Genomic DNA, 5,881 nt, shown 5'->3' with positions numbered 1-5,881 from the left:
AAGATGGACAGTTTGGGCCCAACATCAAGCTAAAAGTAATTTTGTGTGATGTTATCACAGCAGGAATGAAGTTCTGCTGAGGAGAGCTGTCTGTACAGGATTCCTATCTGAAAAAGTGGTGCTGAGAGCCAGGAGTGGATAATAGCACTGAGGACGTACCAGGAAGGACGGCTGCCCCCACCGGTCTGAATATAAAGTCAGGATGGATGATTGAAACGGATGATTAATCATTGGTAAACAGGGAAGAAACACTAGTGACACTAACATCCCTGCCTCTCTCTCTCTTTCCTGTCTGCCTGTCTCTGCATCTACCTGTCTCTCTTTCTCACTGTAGGCCTAATTGCCTTGTGTAAATTGTATGTTTAATAAACACTGAAAAGACATCTCTAGCAGTGTTTCTTTGACACCCACTTTCACTTCAAAATGGGAATTGTGGCTCTCTGTGAGCAGTGAAAGAGCATATCCATTTTTTAACATGGTTACTCTCTTCCAGGCTAGTGCACTTTATTTGAATTTTTGAAACATATCATGTAAATAACCAGGGTGGGCCGCCAGGGACCAAAAGGCCAGGCCATTTTTTGGACCCAGTCCAGCCCTGCTTCAGACCATAGGATTCTATTCTTATTCGATTCTATTGAGCAACTTCTTAGTTATAAATACCTGGGTATTTAGTTAGATGACAGACAGTCTTTTAAAAGTCATGTACAGGACCTTGCAAAAAAGGTAAAAAAATAAATGTGTGCACTATATAGAATTAGGCCATGTCTTACACTGGAAAACAGAAAACTGATAGTTCAATCAACAATTCTGTCTGTTTGGGACTATGGTGACACTGTATGTATGCATGCTGCCCATTCAGTTTTAAAACCACTTGACACTGTCTATCATAGTGCCATTTGTTTTATCACTGGAGATCCCTTTAAAACTCACCACTGTGCACTGTACATCAATGTGGGAAGGCCCTCTTTGTCTGTTAGGAGGGACAGGCACTGCCTTCTATTTATTTACAAAGCCCTGCTTGGAAAGCTGCCTCCTTACCTTATCTACCTGTTGAAGTTCAAGTCTGCCTGCCACAGTACAGAGGTCACAGAGTTTCATTTCTCTAGACATTCCATACATAAGATCTGATTTTGGAAAACTGTCTTTTAGCTTTTTTGCCCCCTACAGATGGAATGCTATTCAAGAAGCTCTTAAATTAAAAACGTTTGTGTCTAGTCAGTAAATAAATTTAAGAGATGTAGCTCAGTGCTTTTGTTTTAAATGAGATGGACGTAGCTTAGTACTCATTTTAATTGTCATAACTTGTACTGTTATTTAATTTAGTTTTAGTTTTAACTCTGATTTCTTTAATTTTACTCAATGTAATTACTGATGTTATGTTATGTCCTCTTATCAGGGCATTGCTGTAAAATAGCCTTGTGCTCAGCCTTTCCCTGAATAAACAATGAATGAATGAAGTAATGAACAATCTCTGAGCTCCGTTATATTTTACTCTCAGATCAGTCTGGTAAATTTGGAGAAGTTTGCCAAGCGACCGAACCAATCAGCGTTGGTTTTGAGGTGGATTTAAGTGACGAAACGAGAAGCGACTGTCCAGTGCAAACAGCATGGAGGCTTCCACTGATGAGATGAGCAGCTATAGAGCAAGCCGCTCACTAACTCTGTTTTCTCTGGATCCTTCTGTTGAATATGGACCGGGCTCCTGAAATTGTGCCTTTGATCCGTAAATTCACGTTACACAAACATAAAATATCCTTTACCAACATGTTGTTTCCTTTCTGAGCTTTGCCTCAACGCTGTTAGTACGTCATACACTTCTTTAACCTGATTGGTTGATTTGGCAATAGACAGTTTATCCAATCAGCAACCAGTATTTTTGCCCCTTCCCAAAAGATCTCCAAACCAGAGTTCCCAGATGGATATGCTGAGTCAATGCAAATCAATCCATCTGGTGGAGTCAGGTGAATCTACTGATAGGGATATATACTTTTTTCCCATTTTCCTCCTCAAAAGCAGTGCTCAAGTGTCTTTTCCCCTAGGGTTCCATGTTTAACTTTTGTATGTGACACCCTTTTTTGATTCCTCCATGGTAGATGTCTGTTCATGCTATCTAGCCATTTTTGATTCTGTATATTGAGAACAAGCTTCTGTTGCTGCTGTTGGAAACTTGAACTGCTCTCCGTGCACACTTCAGATGACACTTCAGCTGACATCACCCCTTCACTGTTTTCAGACTCTTCACTTCAGTTTGTACACTTGAAATGACACAAATATTTTTCAGGATTTCCACCGAAACTGACGTGTCCATTTCAATTCATCACCTGCTGACATTTCAACTCCTTTCAGTACTACATACCATTGGATTTTCAGCTATGTTCAGCAGTTTCACTTCAACTGAGACCAAAACTTCAATCAGTGATTACACAACTGCAAATGCAGCCACTGTCAGTGTTTGTACCATGTCTGCCCCTTCAACTATAATTGCAACTGTTTCAGTATTTCAACTTTGCAAGTGTTTTAACCAGGGATTTTCAGCAACAAGAAAACACAAATAATGAAGGTTAAATTTGGCTTTTCATGGCTGCTTCGGGTTCCCTCGTCTCAAAGTCAATGGGTTAAATGGCTTTTGGGTTTGATGCCTTAAATAAGATGTGTGGTTAACACAAGCCTATAAGAGATTTTAACAATTTGTTCTGCCACATGAAATACGCGAGTAAATACCCCACATATCAATTTTGAAGCTTGGACATGTAAAGGACCTGTTTGTAACATTTAACATGTACTAATTGTTTTTATTGCCAATGGGTGAACTGGTTGTTAGATAATTTAGAAATTAAGACCTTCACCAACTTCCTCTGTTGCCTAACACCCTGTGGACTGACTTCGATGTAAAGGGACAGATTTTCAGGGAAACTCCAGGATGTGACATCCCTCGCCTCTCTTGAGCTCACCTACAGCCAACAGTGAAGGCTAAATGAAGTCTGCTATCGTTAACAAATGAACCTATCCACACATGCTATTCTTCTGTTATACATTCTGCAGCAGCAGCCCAGAGATGGTGGTAAGGTCTGGGGCTGTCAGTTTGCTGATCTGTCAGGGAATCAGACTCTGGGTTCTGGGGTTTAGGCTGGCTGAGGGTATGTGGGTTGCAGGCCACTGCAGAGTGTGTGTAGCAGAGGCACAGCTTGCATGTGTTGTGGTGGTACAACAAAACCCTTTTCCCCCGGGGCTGATAAAAAAATCCTAGAGGGCTTTTTGTTTTTGTTCCTGTTTCTTTACTTTACGACAGATGTATTGAAACAAAAAAGAGTTTTCTCAAAGTTACACAGAGAACCTTTAAAAAGGTGGTTGCTAACAAGTGGCTAATAAGACGACAAAGGTTCGACGTCTGGGACATTACACGTCATCACGCAAAACATGCAAAACCATTCGGAAGCCAGTCGTGGTGAAGTTGAAGGCATGCAACAGTGGTGTAGTTTGTTAGCCTAGGATTAGCTACTTCAGTCTAACATTAGCTACTTCAGTATTTACGTTTTAAAATCATAATAGTGGTATTCATTTGTGAAGGTTTTCTTGCTGAACAAAATGTGTAAGTACTATAAACGTTTGTTTGCCACAGAGCTTATTTAGTCAATAATCATTTTTGTCGAAGGAACCAGGGCGATGCTCACTTCTGGGTTGGCCTACTAAAAAACGTCATCCCTGCAGTACTCTATTGATATGTTAAATCCAACAAACTACACCTAGCATCCATTCGTCCCTTTGTGTTGTTGAATCAATCACGGTTGCCTAGTTAGATAGCAAGCCCCCACCACAGCGACTTCCTGGTTGATTCAATACTGAAGTTCCCAAAACTGCAGTTCTCAGAGTGTTTGCACAATAGAGCAGTTTCTCATTGACCCTCATGTTAAATAGGCCGTTTTCACAGCATAATTAAATAAAACATTTTTCTTACCAGGCTAGTTGTTATTTTACTGGAGGTTAAAGTTTATGAGTAATAAGGGGCGCAGCCTCTTGAGTGACAGCTAGCTGCTGTCCATGACTTCAGTTGTCAGGATTAGCAAGCTTACTCCGCCACCTGGACTGCGGTTATTCCTGTGGTGGTGTTAGCATAAGTGACAAGATGGTTTGCTTTTCGATCAACTCTACTAACAGCTGGTTTAGTAACACACCTTATTAACGTTAGCTCTGTTATGCTAATTAAATAGCTGCACGTGCACCATGACTTGCAGTACAGCCTGCTATCTATGAGACATACACTAGATGCTAATCTGGAGCAGTGGGAGGATTTAGGCCGTGAGGGTCTGTGTTTTACAGTCTATGAGCATGGAACTGTGTTGAATATCAGTTTAAATCATAGATCATAAATGCCGCCTGTACTTGACTCACAGAGCCGGTGTAATCTCTGCTAGAGACATACTGCCGTGTCAGTCTCTACCCTTATAAAAATCCTGTTCCCGTTACAAAATTGAAAAAATGTTTCCCATTGCCTCCCAGTTCCGGATGAAATCTCAACATTGACTCCCACTCCTGTTTATCTAGTAACGTGGTCTGTTAGCCTAGCTAACGGGCGGTGAGCTAATTTGGCTAAGGGCACACTCACACTGTCCATCCGTACCGTGCCCAAACAGGTTCCACGGCTAAAGTCTGGTTCCTTTGACCAGTGTTATTGCAACCGTACCGCGTCTAGGTGCGGTACGCTTGCCGACCACGGCCCGTTTGGGAGAGGTTCGGCTTTTGTAAAGCACTTTTGCACATGTACGAGCGTGCGCACGTGTATGAGCACGAGGCCTACGGCGGTTCTGAGGTCATTTCCTGTGCGCCTGTTGGGACATAGAAAAAAGAAGGAGGGACCATGCGCGGACATTTCAAACAATGGCGGTGAAAGGTTCACGTTGGTGTGATGCGGAGGTGGAGTGTTTACTGCAGATTTGGTCGATGAAAAGATTCAAAAACAGTCGACAAGACGCACAAAAACTCTGAGGTCTACGGAAAGATTTGTAAACAAAGCCACGCATCGCAATGACGTCAATCAATGTGTGTGAGGTGTTACGGCGTGATGACGTGTAGGCAGCAAGAAGCATTTCATTCACACCAGGTAGTGTGAGTACAAACAGGCCCGGGCTGCGAGGGGACAAGTACCCTGAAGCATGGGGCACGGTACAGATGGACAGTGTGAGTGCGCCCTAATTCTGTTAACATCACCCAGACAGACTTATCTCCCTCCCCCCAACATCACATCAATGCCAATGTGTTTTTCATGCCAACATGTTAATACAATTATCAAATGCATTCACTGTGGCACTCATAATTTATCTTGGCTCTGACCATCCTGCTACACTGATTTGAATGGGAATGTCCTTTCTACTCATTCTAATTCTATGAGTGAGAACCTAAATCTGCCTTTTGCTGATGGAGCTATAAGTGGCCATATTAGGGCACAAATCCAGAGTCTGGATATGGGGCAAAAAAGGTACACACACACACACACACACACACACGCACGCACGCACGCACGCACGCACGCACACACACACACACACACACACACACACACACACTCACGCACACACACACTCACGCACGCACACGCAGAGAATACATGGGGTTAGGGCTTGAATGTGGACCTGCTTAAACCCCCCACATCCTCAGGGAACTCTCTCTCTCTCTTTCTCTCTCTCTCTCTCACTCAAACACACTCGCGCGCGCACGCACGGACGCTCATATAGGAGGCTCCCAGCAGAGAAGCGGGCAGTGAACGGCGGAGCGCGCACCGGACCAGCACGTTAACTTGTCTGCTTCCTATTTCCCCTCCTGATTCTCGTGCATCCTCAGCAGCAGCAACCCCAAATCGGACTACCGGAGTAACTACAGGCTAAAG

This window comes from Echiichthys vipera (assembly GCF_963691815.1).
Source record: "Echiichthys vipera genome assembly, chromosome: 17".
NCBI lineage: Eukaryota > Metazoa > Chordata > Actinopteri > Perciformes > Trachinidae > Echiichthys > Echiichthys vipera.
Note: the sequence above shows the minus strand (reverse complement) of the source record.